The 14,549-nt window shown below is 47.2% G+C and overlaps 2 protein-coding genes across 16 annotated transcripts in view; both read left to right on the forward strand.

Annotated features, from left to right (window-relative positions):
• The window catches only part of BLTP3A (bridge-like lipid transfer protein family member 3A), a 72,250-nt gene that overhangs the window by 54,760 nt on the left and 2,941 nt on the right, over positions 1-14,549 (forward strand). The window lies entirely within an intron of this gene.
• The window catches only part of ANKS1A (ankyrin repeat and sterile alpha motif domain containing 1A), a 107,164-nt gene that overhangs the window by 12,869 nt on the left and 79,746 nt on the right, over positions 1-14,549 (forward strand). The window lies entirely within an intron of this gene.

Here is a 14,549-nt window from a genome sequence, read left to right on the forward strand (position 1 = left end):
GAAATTTAGAGTGAGGGTGGTGAGCCCCTGGCCCAGCTTTCCAGATGCAAATGGGGTGAATGTTGGCTCCTGAGGTGCAGTTAACAAATTGAAGAAATTTGAAACTTGCAGTAAGATTTTGAATGCTAAAAGTTGCATTTAAATTGTGTGTGCATAAATATCCAGTAAGCTTTTGTATTTTTTTTTTTCATGTGCATTGACCTTAACTGCTTCACGAGACTCTTGAGTTTTCAGTCTCTGACATTATCTGAGTTGGAGGTAATTAATTTTTTTTCTCCCTGACTCACTCATGCTTGATTCATGATTTTTCTTCTCAATTCCTTGGGAAAGTTGGGTAGAATTTAATGGTCTTCAGTGCTCCTCCAAGGCAGCTATGCAGAGCTGCTCTCTGTGCTCTCACTGAAATGTCTATGGATCCTAGGAGTGAGATGGGGATAAATTGTTTCAGCTGAGATGGAATTATTTGCTGGGACAGAATTGCAAAGATCCTGAAATTGTTTGAGGTAATGGAGAGATTTATCCTTGCATAAGTTTATAATTTAATACTCTTGACTTGCATATAGACTTTCCTCCTTTACATTGGGACTGGGAAAGGCTCTGCCACTAAAAGCAGCTCCTGGCTGGGAAAACTGTATTTAAGAGAGAAAAAGCCCAGAACTGTTTTCATATGCTGTGAAATAAGTGGGTAGAAATATTTTAGGGGTTTTGAAACACATTCTCTTACGCTGTGCACGTTCCCCAAAGAAAATGTGCTTTTTCCTGGTGAGGAAAAAAAGCTGTTTGAGGCTGGCTTGTCATCTTGGGCAAAATTGAATCTGGCAGGTGGATAAAAACAGAGCTGGAAGCTTAAGGTAGAGAGTGAGATGTGCAGGGAAGAGCTCTCTTTGCTGCCTGTTCCATTATTAATTGTGTTGAGCAGCACTGGGGATCCAGCTGGCTCTGCCTGCCCTCCTGGCCTTCCCCAGGAGCAGTGAGCAGGGAAAGGACATTAGCATTTAATACATACCATTTGGCTGGCTGACTTACTGCTGGTTTGCAGCTCTAACCTTATCTCTGTTCCACAGATAGTGTAGACAAGTAATGACAACTTTATAGGAGCTATCTCAAGGTTTGGAAATAATTTATTGCTCGGGCCATTCGCGCTCGTGCCTGCTTTTAAAAGGGCTGGATTTCCCACATCCTTCTGGAGTAAAAAGCTGTCTCTTTTCATTTCCATCTTATTTTCTGCACCTTTCTAAAGAACTCTTGTCTTAAGCTGATGCTTTCTCTGCTTGCTTGACACCAAGAACCAGCAGGATCTTTTTGGATGGGACTGCCCAGGTGTGTCCCCAGTGTCCCCATCCACACCACCACGGGGTCACTCTCCTGCTCTCCTCATTTCCCTCGTTGTTTTTGCTCTCTCCTTTCCCTGTTACTTGCTCTTAGGGCAGCCAATTATAAAGCTCATCAAGAAGGAATTTCAGCTGGAGTCAGTGCAGTGCCATGGATTTGCCTTGTTTGTGTCCTGCTTTGTTGCCAGTTCATTTCTTGCTCGTGTCTTTCTTTAGCCTCCAGGGGCTTCGGATTAATCCAGAGCACTGGGATTTGAGATGTGCTTAAATTGAGCTTTGTGGGTGAAGCAGCTCAACTGCTGCTGTGGTTGTGTTGAAGGGCAAAGCCCTGCTCCAAATGCTTAAGTGGAAGCTTTGTCCTGGCTCTTAATTCTCCAGTCCCGTGCTCCCTTCCTTCAGGGCCTCTTTCTCCTGTCCCTCTGCATTTGGTTTGCAGTATCTGGGTGTCTCATTTCCCTTTTCCTGAAGCTTCACATCTCTCCCTGCTTGTCAGGGGGTACCAGGGTGAGCTGGCACCCTCTGAGCATGCAGGGGCTCTCCCTGGGGGTGCTGGGCCCTCACCCTGCCTGTCAGAACAGTTCAACATCTCAGTGACACCATAAATTCAAAGCCCTCGTGTCACCAATCTTGGCAACATCACAAGGGGAATGGGATGTTATGTGTGCCCCTGTCTCCTTTGTTATGTTGGTTTTTTTGGTGGTTTTTTTTTTTTTTTTTTTTTTTTGACTCCCTAAGGCAACAGTGCACTCCAGATGCAGTGATTGGTACCAAATAATTACATTTGCTTTGTAATTGACGTAGGGAAGGGGTAATTTGGTCTCTGAATTGCTGTTTCTCTGGTTCTGCTTTACTTGGCCTAGTTACCTGCTTCTCATTTACTCCAGGTCAGACACAAGTGCTGGTGTTCAGTGTTTTGGGCATCAGTTTTAGGGAGGAACTGGTTTGCTGTGGGAGGGAGTGGGCTGAGGTGGCTCCAGGGTGACAAGGAAAGGAGCAGAAGTGGCTTTGCTGCATCTGAGCTTGGTTGCCCTGGGCTGGAGCAGGGAGAGAGCAGAGCTTGAGGTGTCTTTATTTCCTCTGTGTAGAGTTTATCTGTGACTTCCCCTGGAGGAGGGTGTCCATAAATAAAGTGTCACCTTTCTTATGTGCTTCTAGGTGCAAGGTTCCCTGCTAGAAATCCCAGATTCCCACTGAGGTGCAAACTGGGGGCGTGCTGGGAAAAAAAAAACAAACCAAAAACTGTGACTTGTTGTGATCCTGGTGATTTTGTTTTCCACTGAACATGGAGCTGTGTGACAGAGCAGACAGCTAGCAGAGGGTGGCACATTTTCTGCCATCCCAAAACACTTAATTTGTGCAGCAATTCCTCCCATAAAGGGGGAATGGCAGGCAGTGGGAGTGAGATTATTGGGTTTTGTGCACAAGTTCCTTTTGGCAACGTTTTTACTCCAAACTCAGACCTTTTGTGTGTCTGTCAAAAGGGAGCAGTGCAGATGGACTTGGACTGCTCAGGAGACAATGCTCTGTTTCTGTTGGTTGCTTGTCATGTCTCTTGGGATTCTGTAGCTTGTTAAATCATCTCACAAAAGAAAAAAGGGGGAGGGAAAATACAGTGTGAGGTTACCAGCTGTAGCCAGCTCCTTGATGCAGTGTGAGATCCTTGGTATTTTCTGATTAGGAATTTGTGGTTGCTTTTTTTTTTTTTTTTTTTTTTACAAGTGCTGGGTGGAGGGAAAGCAAAGGAAAAGTCTTGCACCTTTCTGAGGAATTGGGCTTCAGCAGGACGTGGGACCCTGAACCACTCAAATGCATCCTGCTGATTTTCTCTGCATCTGATTTTTTTTTTTTTTTTTTAATTTATTTTGTTCTTTTCTAACACTTCATTTTCTTCCACTTAGTGGCACCTTCTCCAGCACTGTGGAAACAGTGGAGCTTAGCTTCAAATGAAGAGTGAGGAATGCTTACCTTAGCAGTGCAGCTGCTTTCACTTGGCAATTCTGTGATATTGTCAGCTCCAGGCTGTTTTCTGTGACATTCATAAAGCTGCTGAGTTTATTGAATTTCTGCAGGAATGTTTTGCTTCCTTTTGCCCCTATTTCTCAAAACCTCATCTAGTCAGATGCAAGAGAGAAGAAGGCACTGCAAAATGAGCATTTAGTAAACTTCCTTAAGAGGTTTGTAAGCATTTTGCAAATGATTTCCAATTGCTGCCCTCTCCCATTTTCCCTGGTTTTTATACCAAAACCCTCCCCTTGGACCGTGGGTGGGGAGGGAGATGCTCCTGTCCACACTGCCCACATCAGGACCAAAGCTCCTGGTCACTCTGCTCTGGAAGACACTGCTTGGCTTTCCCTCTCTTGATGGTTGAAATTTTTTTGCACTTCTTCCAGCAAAGCTTTGTTCAGATCTGGCCCAGAATGTGGAGCCCACGTTGTCTGTGAACTCTGCTCCCCAGCATGTAATCAGCTGGAAATGCTCCTGTAATGGGAGCAGATCACAGAGCCAGTGTCTGTAATGCTTTTAAGAATAAAAGGCAGCATATGCACTCAAACCAGACCTGTTTTTTTTTTTGGTTTTTTTTTTTTTCCCTCCCCTATCCTGCAGCTATTTATTTTGCCTCCTGCTCAGAGGGATTCTTTGTAGTGAAACATGCACGGGTGACCCATCCTTTCTGTCTCTCTCCCATTCCATAATGCAGGAGGTGACAGAGCCCACCCTCACCCCCACCACACATTAACTTGAAGGACATGCATTTCCACTGCCAGGAGCCATCTGTAAGAGCAGGGCTGCTCTCTTCCTAGTGGGGAATTTTAGCTTGGATGGATGCTCTTCTATTAGTGCTGCCAATCCTCTCCTGCTCCTTAATAGCATGAGCCTGAGAGCCCAGAGGTTAAACGTGTGGTGCTTGTACCAACTAAAAAAAAAAAAAAACCTCCTCCTGGAAATGAGGAGTGGGAGTTGGTGGGCTGGTTTTGAGAGAAATGGATGAGCTTGGCTTTTCCTTCTTACAGTTCCTCAGCTGATCCTTCACGGGGTTCCTGTCAGGTTGGAAACTGGGGCAGGTTTCCTGCTGCCTCCTCACCCCCTCGCTGCATCTCCATCACCAGTGGTCTTTGTTCATCAAGAGGAGGAATAATTTGGCTTATCAGAGGCCCAGTTGCTGCCTGGTGTTGCTCCACTGGTTGCACTGGTGGCTTTGTCCCAGCATGCTGCTGGCCTGGTGCTGGCTGAGCTGTGGCTTGGTGTTGGGCAACGAGGCTGGAGCTGTGTGCAGCCTTTGTTCACTGTTGCTTCATGCTGAAAAGGAGCCAGCAAAGTGGAAGTGCTTGAGGGATGGGAACCTGGGGTCTTCTGCTGGGCAGGCTCTGGTTGCTGCTGTGTGTCAGATGGAAGGTCAGGCTGCATCTGGTGGTGTCACCTGGATCCCTTGTCATGAGCTCTGCCTGTGCTGCTGGGTACCTGGAGAGCAAATGTCTGCTGGTGGAGCTCCTGCAGCTCTGGGGCTGGGTTGCAGGTGTTGTGCAGTGCCAGCTGGGTCATTTCCACATGTCCTGTCCTTAGGAAGGTTCCCGTTTTCCTCCATTTTATTCTGGCATTGTTGTACTTGAGCTTGTGATCCCACGACTGAGAACATTTACCTTGTTAAACCCTTTGGCTCCAGTTTACCCAGTGGGAACCAGGGAAGGCACTGGGCTCTTGCTGTTTGGCTCTCACTTGTGTGCCACACAGGTGCAGAGGTGGCGTTGCCAAATGGTTGGCAAGTGCTAAAGAAAAGCTCTGAGAGTTTCAGGAGAGAATGGATGGAAGCTTCTTGCTGGTCCTGATGCTGAAGAGGAAGAGGAGGTGAAGTGGCCAAAGCTCTGTGTTGCTGCTCAAACTTTAAATGGCACCAGTGTCCCCCAGTAGCTGCTTTTTCAGTTGTGCTTTGCCACCAGCTCTGGCTTTATTGCAGGTGTTACCACATCCCTCCCATGCACATTTCATGTAGTGCAATAGGATTATTAAAGCTTTTAATCTCCCTGTATGGTTGGGCTCAGTTTAACACTCTTGAGTAATATGCAAAGTTCTCTGCCACAGGGAAGGACAGGGGTAAACATGAGCCTTAGATGTGATATTAGCCACAAACCTAAGCTGCTCTTTGAGCTGCTCAGTGTGTTGGCTACATGGCTGTTACATGTGATAGAAGATGCCTTGGAAGTTCTGGAATTCCCACAGGTGAATGGGAATTCCACTCCTTGCTCCTTCTGGTACGTGTAAATGAACCTCTTCAGGTTTTTTTGCAGTGGGTTAGAGGTCACCCAGAGCTGGAACCATGCAGGATGTCAGCAGGATGGTGGGCATTGAATAGTTACTTGTTTGCTAGAGCAACTTGTTTTACTTTTAATATAAAAGAAAAAAGCCCAGGAGAATTCTAGAAAAAAAAACTGCTTTTCAGCCTCTCCTCCGAGTGGCTGGATGTTATTAGGCAGCTGATGTGTAGGATGGATGGGGTGGTTTGGGGGAGGTGCAGATACCAATTAAATAGCAGCAGAACCCCCTTCCAGCTTGTGCAATGAGTGGAGTGGTCCCTGGAGAAGCAGAGGAGAGGAACCAAGTGGGATGGTGCCAAAATCCTGGGACAGCTTTGGTGCAGATGGATTCTGCTGGCTGAGTTTGGGGATGGCTGGCTGTGCTGGCTCCTGGAGGATGGAGTCAGTGTTCCCCCTGATGGTGCCTGAACATGGAGGTGCTTTGGTTCTTCTCCTGCATTTATCAAAGTATAATAATTCACCTCAAGTCCTGTGTCCAGTTCTGGGCCCCTCAGCTCAGGAAGGAGATTGAGGTGCTGGAGCAGGTCCAGAGAAGAGCAAGGAGGCTGGGAAGGGATCCAGCACAAGTGCTGTGAGGAAGGGCTGAGGGAGCTGGGGGTGTTGAGGCTGGAGAAGAGGAGGCTCAGGGGAGACCTCATCACTCTCTCCAACTCCCTGAAAGGAGGTTGGAGCCAGGGGGGGGTTGGGCTCTTTTCCCAGGCAACTCTCAGCAAGACAAGAGGGCACAAGAGGTCTCAAGTTGTGCCAGGGGAGGTTTAGGTTGGACATGAGAAAGAATTTCTTTAGGGAGAGGGTGCTCAGACCTTGGAATGGGCTGCCCAGGGAAGGGGTGGATTCTCCATCCCTGGAGATATTTCCAAAGAGCCTGGATGTGGCACTCAGTGCCATGGGCTGGGAACCACGGGGGGAGTGGAGCAAGGGTTGGACTTGATGAGCTCTGGGGTCCCTTCCAACCCAGCCAGTTCTAGGATTCTATGAAAGGCACATTCCCACCCTCACCCCTTCCCAACACAGACCTTCTCCTCTCCTGGGGAAACTTCAGCTCAGCATCCTGCAGCTGGAACGTGCTGGCTGGGGTGACAGCTTGGCTGTAGAGGAAGTTATGTTTTTCTCATGTGCCAAAACCTCCTCCTTTTCACCAAAAGTTTGAAAGGAAAGAAATCCAGATGGATGGAAGAGATCAAAAAGTCACTCTAGTAAAAACTCACCCCCAATTTTTCTTTTGTTATTGTAACATTTATAGAGCTGTGCTGTGGTTTCTCCTTCCAGCCACACTCTCCTACCAGAGAGCTAGCTGAGATGAGAGACTTGCTCTCCTCTCTTTGATTTATGTTAATATCCCTGGATTTTGCTGTTTAATTATGAAGTTCTAGTCTCATTCTTTCACTTAACTGTCCCTCTCAAACTTGGGCGCCAGGAAATTTTGAGGTGATTGTTTCTATTAAAAATTGCAGATGTGTAATTAAGATTTGCTGATGTTGTCAAGTACTTCTTCATTAAGATCCTGGTCTAAACTTGACCTAAAAATCTGTTGAAGCAAAGTTCTCTGGGAAGTGGGAGTTGATCCTGCAGCTCCCAGATGAGATGAAAGCTCACCCTGCCATGCAGAGCTCTGGGCTGTCTGCAAACTGACCTGGATGTGAGGATTGAAGGGAGTTTTGTGGATACAGCTGCTGAGGACACTGCTCAAAACTTCCCTGATACACAAGTGCAGCTGAAATCCAAACCAGGTTTCCCTGTGGCCATGTCCATACCTCTGGAAGTGGCTCCTAGGTGAGGACACCACTTTTTCCAGTCTCTTTTTTCATGCTGCAGGGTGATGTTTTCAGCAGCTTTCCATGGAGCTTCGTGGTCCAGATCTGTGAACTCTTGGTGCAAGGAGATGCACAGGGAAACTGTTTTCCTTTTCCTGTGCTTGGAAGGAATTTTCTGGAAGTGGCTGCCTGTAATTAGAGTGGGGAAAAGCACCTCCAGCAGGCACCCAGTCCTTCTTTGCAATGTGTGTACTGCATGTCTTCACCTGTTTGCTCTAATTGGAAACACAATTGTCATTCCTTGATAGATTGACTGCCTGACTCAGCTCTGTCTGGTGTAAGCCTCCATTTCTGTAAGGAAAGAAGGTATGTTCTGACAGTGTGGAGAAAGAGACAGTAACATCTCCTTCTTGCTGCCCTGTGAATCCCTGAAAACAGTTTTGTTACCCCTGAGTCCTGCTTTGCATGGGCTGAGCCAACATTAATCCCAGTGCTGCCAGGTGGAGAGTGATGCAGGGGAGAAGCAGTGAGCTGTTCCCAGTGTCTTTTCTGCAGACCTCAAGTTCCTCCTCCCCTGGTGGAAGGAGCCTGGAGTTTCCATGCTGTGCCACTTTGGGAATGATGCTTTCCAGTCTCCTGGGGCTGGGTTCAGTAGTCTCTAAGTGGCTGCACGTTTCATGCATGTGCCCCTTCACTTTGCCTTTCACCTCTGCATCCTGGCTCAAGGCTCCAGAGTTCCTGGCATGGGCTGTTCAGATCCCAGGAGGGTCAATTTGTCTGCTCTGGTGCTTTTGGTCTTTTCATGTTTGAAAACTGGCTGCTTTGCACAGATGTTTATGATCCCATTGTTCTTTCCTTATAGGTGTTGCTTTCCTGCTCCTGTCTGTTAACTGCCAGGCAAATTTCTGCTTTGCAGCCCAGAACTAACAGCATTTCAGGGATTTTTTTTTTGTGTAGCAGAGGTGCTTTCTGGAAGGGAGAGAGCTTAAAAGCAGTGTGTGCTCTGTGCTGGCAGTAAGAGCTGGACAGTGCTGAGCACTGTGGTAATTCTTGGGGGTGTTCAGTGAGCTCCCTTTTTGCCTCCTTTTAGATTTATTTTTTTTAAAGCCCAGCAGTGGGAAGCCAGGGAGTTCCAGCAGGCAGGAAACGTGGGTGGTGAGACCTTGCAGCCAGATGAATATCACATACTCAGCATTGCTCCTTTGGAGTTGTCTGTACAGCAGAGCTGACAGCCCTGCAAACCCAGACCTGCTCTTTAATTTACACAGAATCATTTGAGCTCTGTAATCCTTTTCTGATTCATTTTACCCTCAAGCTTTATCAATGTAACCTATTGCTTCAGTCTGAAGGGTTTCTCCAGCAGCTCTGGGAGTATCCTCTGCTCTGACTCCTCTGCTTCTTTCCCTGTGAGGAGCTGGTTGATTTTCAGCTCTCCTGAGGCCTTGCTGGATGGGTGATCCATGGACAGCATCCTTGCTGGCAGTTCTTCCACTTGTTTCTCCCAGGTTTAGGGGCACTCAAGAAACACCCAGAGTACCAGCTCAGCTCATTCAGCTTCTTCCCTTTCATTTAAGAACGTGGGGTTGCATTTTAGACTTGTCAGGCAGGAAGAAAATTTTGTTGGGAATCGTTGCCAAAAAGCAACAATCAGACTCAAAACCCAAACCCAACAAAGTCTTGTTGTGACCTCTTGGCCCTTAGCAGAGCTCTTCTACATCAGGTCAAGGTAATCACTGTATTTGTGAAGTGTTTGGCAGCATCATCATGTTGTTAGTTACTGGTTTGTATTTTTTTTCTAGCAAAAAAAAAAAAGTAATCATAGAGTTTTATATACAGCAAATGCTTCCTGTGTAGGACTGGAATGTGAAGTGAGTCTTCTGTGTGCCTTTAAAATGCCAGAATTTTCTGCAAAGCATTCTGTCATTCTCTTTTACATTACATGACCACCCACATTTTCTGTAGTATGTCTGAATTTGGCTTTGTGACTGATAGGATGCTGCAGCTGTAAAAGGACAATGCCAGGCTCTTAAATATTGTGCTTTTAGAGCTAACACTGCTGCACTTGGTGGAAAAGATAACAAAGGCAGCAGGCATGTGTTTTTGTCAGGTGTTCTATGATTTGCTGAAAGCAGCAGTCAGGATTAAACTCCCATTGAGCTCCAGGACAGATTCTTGAGACCTCAGCAGAAGAGAGGAGGCAGATGGATGGATCCTGTGCACCTTGGTTTGTTGGGTGAGGGACAGTTGAGTTCGGAAGGAATCTGCTGAACAGAGAGAAAAAGGGATGGGAAAGGTGCAAGAGGATGGTGGTGTGGAGAAGAGTATAGGAAGAAGGCAGCCAAGGAGCTTTGGGTGGGAACACTCATCCCAAGTGTAGCCAGGAGGGATCTGGACAAAGATGTTGAGGGTGCAGAAACCAAAGATCCCAACTCTGGCTCCTTGTGCAGCCTCCCCAGGAGCAGGAATCTGACCAGGCTGCTCTTTGCTGAAGCCAAGAGGGGCTGAGGAGCCATTCCCTGGGATGCAGCCCCAGCAATCTCTGCTTTCACCTTCCCAAACCTTGCATCAGCAGTTGATTTTTGGAAAGGCTGTGGTGTTACCTGGTGGCTGAGGCACACAGTCCAGTTCTGGGCCCCTCAGCTCAGGAAGGAGATTGAGGTGCTGGAGCAGGTCCAGAGAAGAGCAAGGAGGCTGGGAAGGGATCCAGCAGAATTCCTGTGAGGAAGGGCTGAGGGAGCTGGGGGTGTTGAGGCTGGAGAAGAGGAGGCTCAGGGGAGACCTCATCACTCTCTGCAACTCCCTGAAAGGAGGTTGGAGCCAGGGGGGGGTTGGGCTCTTTTCCCAGGCAACTCTCAGCAAGACAAGAGGGCACAAGAGGTCTCAAGTTGTGCCAGGGGAGGTTTAGGTTGGACATTAGAAAGAATTTCTTTCTGGAGAGGGTGATCAGGCATTGGAATGGGCTGCCCAGGGAAGGGGTGGATTCTCCATCCCTGGAGATATTTCAAAAGAGCCTGGATGTGGCACTCAGTGCCATGGGCTGGGAACCACGGGGGGAGTGGAGCAAGGGTTGGATTTGATGATCTCAGAGGTTATTTCCAGCCTGGATTATTCTGTGGTTCTGTGATCAGGATGGCAGCACCTTCTGAGCCCTGCAGGGTCCCTTCCCACCCAGGCTCTGGGTGCAGTGTTGCCTGAAAGGCTTCAGGGCCCCTTCTAAACCTCCAATCTTGCACAAGGCATTTGGGTTGTTTGTAGGACCAGTCCCTAAGCAGGAAATACCAAAAGAGGGTTCTGGGAGCATTGCAGGGATCCAGCAGCTGGCTGGGTTTGCAGAGGGGAGATGTGTGCATTGACTTGCTGGGGATGTCCTCCCAGCATTGGAGTTAATCAGCCTTAATTGCCCTGGTGACCCTGAGGGATGCTCTGAGGCATTGAACTGAGTCTCTGAACATCTGGGACCAGTTCTCAGCTACTTTAAACTTCCTTTGTGACCTTGGGCCAAGCTGCTGCTGAGCCCTGGTTTCTTGTAGCAGTGGTGCTGTTAATATTGTTCCTTTTGTCTTTAGTATTGAGTGGGGGAATACCCCAGGTAGCTGTGGCCTCTGCTCTCTGATCTGCACAAATGGGAGCCTTGGTCCCTGAAGCCTCTGGGTGCTTCTGTAATTCATGTAAATGAGAGAATGAAGCAGTTCTGAGGACTGATTGTTTGACTTTAAAACACTGAATTGATCTTTAGGTGGCCTGGCCTTGGCTCTGGCCCACTGCCCCCAACGATTTTGTGAGTAAAGTTACTACAGTCAGAGAGGAATAAATGGAAAACCAAGAGGACAAATATGGACTTGTTTAAAGGAACTATTGGGTTCTGTCATGACCTAAAGCAATGTGCCTTATTCAGCAATCTTTACAAACAGGAAGCCTTAGTTAAAAGGCTCCAGCACTTGCTGAATCCTGGAGCAAGAGAAAACTGAGGGCAAGAGTTAAACAGAGCAGATTTTGCACTTTTCAGAACTTTTCTTGTTCAGTCCTAATTGCCTTCGACAGACTCATCAGGAATGGTGTCCCAGCACCAGCCTGGTGTGGCAAGAGGGAGGTGGAATCAAGGTAATCAATTGAAGTTTATACTTGGGTGAGGGAGACTGCTTATATAAAAGCAAACCCCCTCTTTGATGTAAAGGGGTTTTTGGGGACTGGGGGTGGAAATAAAGCAAACAGCCATGGTTGGTGAATTGGCTCCAGACCTCTGAGCTTTATTGGAGCTTTGTATTTACAGCACTCTCCTTCCTGTGCCGGGTTCTGTGTTTCTGTTTAATCAGAAACAGCCCAAAATGTCACTGTACAGAGATAGTATTTGCCTTTGTACTCTGCTTCCCTCAATATTTTATTTCCATGCTACAGATGGGAAAACTGAGGTCTGGAAGTGGAGAGGTTTTCCCAAGGCTACGTAGCACGGTGAGGATAAAGCCCACGTGGCTTCTGATGTCCTCACCTTACACCCTCAAGGAGCATCACAGTGCCCCTCAGATTTCCTACATTTTGTTCTGCCTTGTCTGCTTTTCCTGAGGGCAACTTTTTCATACTGCCCTGTTGTGAATTGCTTTCCCTCTGCCTTGTGAAATCAGGACAACAGGTCTGTAAGTAGGCACTGCTCAGGTGAAATGATTCAGGCTTTACCCCAGCCTGGCCTCACAGCACCTGAGTAAGTGCCCATCTCTTTCTCATTTCCTCTATCACCTGAAAGCCATTGGAGGCAATATCTTCCTGGAGGTAATATTCCTGGAGGCAACATCTTCCTGGAGGTAATATAATCCAGCTGGAGATGCAGTGGTGTGAGCATCTGTGTCTGAGCACAGTGGGAGTCAAGTGACTTGAAGGGGAAACCCCTCTGAAAAGGTTTGGAGCCTTCGCAGCTGCTGCCAACCCCCAATTTCCCTGCACAAATCCCTGCAGTGATTTTTGTGTCTCCAGAAACCCCACTTCCTTGGTTCTTCATGGATAATTTTTATTGTTCTCTGTGTTGTGAATTGTCCTCACACTGGGCTGAGTAAGAGCAGTATTTATTTGTTTGCTCAGAACTCCCAGAGGTGGTGGTGGTGGCTGAGCAGGGCTCTGTGTGCCCGTGACATCTCCAAGTCTTGCTGAGCTGTTTTGTTGACTTACACCTTGTTAAATTGTCCTGCCTGGCCTGGAAAGACCTGACATGAAAAGATCCAATTTTAACCCCAAACTTCTCACCTCCTCCCCCACGTGGTCTGAGGGGGTTTCCTGATATTTTAGATTAGAGCCTGGGCTTTGTTTCCAGGAGTTCTGCCAGGGTTCCTCCAGCTTTTCCCTGAGATGTCATTGGCATCAGGCTCTGCCAGTTGTGCTCTGGAGGAGCTGCAGTGTTGTTCAGAGGTAACATTCCCATACTGGTGTGTTTCCAGTTCCTAGTTTCTGCAGACCATAATGGAGTTATTTCAGTGTTTAGATCTAACATGAGAAGTCTGGCATCTTGTCTTGGTCTGTCACTTCAGTGCTGTGCATTGCATAAATAAAAAATGGGGTGAAAGATTTGGTTCCTCTTTAACTCAGGAGAACTCTGCAGCCTTCCTAGCAGAGCTGGAGAGGAAGAGGAGGGAAAAGATTGATGCACTTTACTGCAGTCCTCACATCTAAATATAAGTAGTTCTCTTCTAGGATCCTTTCAGTCTGAAATTCTGGGTGATTTGACCTTTCTTTGGTAAAAGCTGTCTTGATTTGCCAGAATAAAAGGGCAAGGGGGAGGGAAGGACACAGCAGATTTTATTACACTCTTTTTAAAATATCTTCAAGTTCCAGCAGTTGCTTTCTGCAGTACCCTGTCCTCATTCTTGATCCTGCTCTGTCTTGGACCCCAGCTTTTTCCCTCCTCCAAGTCCCTGGAGTGATCTTTAAAGCATTAACCAGAAAATTCCTGGGGGAGTTCATGGAAGTGTTTTCTGACAGGGAGTCTGTGCTCTGATGGGGATGGGGATCTTGGCTGGGTTTATCCCCATTGCACCACTAACCTTGGTTTGCCTGACTTCATAACTTCAGCTGAAAGAAAGAGGAAAGACCAGCAGGATTTAATACAGATATTTACACCCTGAAGCTTTTTGAGCTCTATTTAATATGAAAAGCCACTGAACCCTCTGGTTTTGGTCAGGTAGAGCTCCCTGTGCAAGGGGATGTGCAGGTGCAGTATTTATAACTGCTCCAGACTACACACAAGTCTTTCTGGCACTGGTTTTAACCATTAATTGCCACTTTAAATCCAGCAATAAATTATTTGGGTAACCACACTGCATAAACCCACTGCCAAAACTAAAGCAGAGCCAGAGAGTTACTCAGATCCCCTTCATACTTCAGGGCTGTTGCAGCTGGATGGGGCAGGGCACCTCCTGGGGTCATTCTGGTTGGGTTTTTTGGGTGTCTCCTGTATCTTCTGGACTTGGTTTAAGCCACCATCCTGCAAAGCATGTTGGTAGCACTGGAAGTGCATTGCCTGTATCTATGGTTTTGCTGGCTTGCTTCTGAAGCACGAGATGGTGTGTGGGAATGCCTCTGGATAAACCTCTGATCCTTTGCAAAGTGGATTTTTGTGGCTTACCTCCCTGTCCTCTCGGATAAATTTTCCCCTTAGCTGCCTCTTCTTTAGCAAAGCTCTTGCCTGTCTCAGGACTCAGAACCTTTTACAAAGCTCTGCTGGATCAGGAGTCCCTCAGAGGGGAGAGACTTTCAATTTCAGAGCAGGCTCCTGAATCCCACCTGAAATGTCCTGGAGAATAATCATGCTGCTGAGTTTACTTCTGAATTTCCACTTGGTCTGCACGAGATTCCTGTTGGTTTGGGGCCTTTCCTGCTGCTCTTATACACTGAGTTTTTTCTGGCTATGAGCCCTCTAGTAATGATTTATTTTAGAAAACCCAGTTACTGCTCGAGTTGCCTCTGCATTGTACAATGAGTCGCAGTGATTACATGCTGGGGAGGAAATGAAATGATCAGGGAAGGCCTGCTTCATAAAAAGCAACAGTTGACTTTATTTTAAACCAATTAAATTGGGGATCAGCTGTGGTGCTGTGAAGTTCTACCCTTAGTTAAAGAAAACCATGCAGGAAAACGTTTCGTGTCAGGGGAAGTGTGATTGTCTGGGTTTA

The sequence above is a fragment of the Heliangelus exortis genome, chromosome 25 (genome assembly GCF_036169615.1).
Source record: "Heliangelus exortis chromosome 25, bHelExo1.hap1, whole genome shotgun sequence".
NCBI classification, from domain to species: domain Eukaryota; kingdom Metazoa; phylum Chordata; class Aves; order Apodiformes; family Trochilidae; genus Heliangelus; species Heliangelus exortis.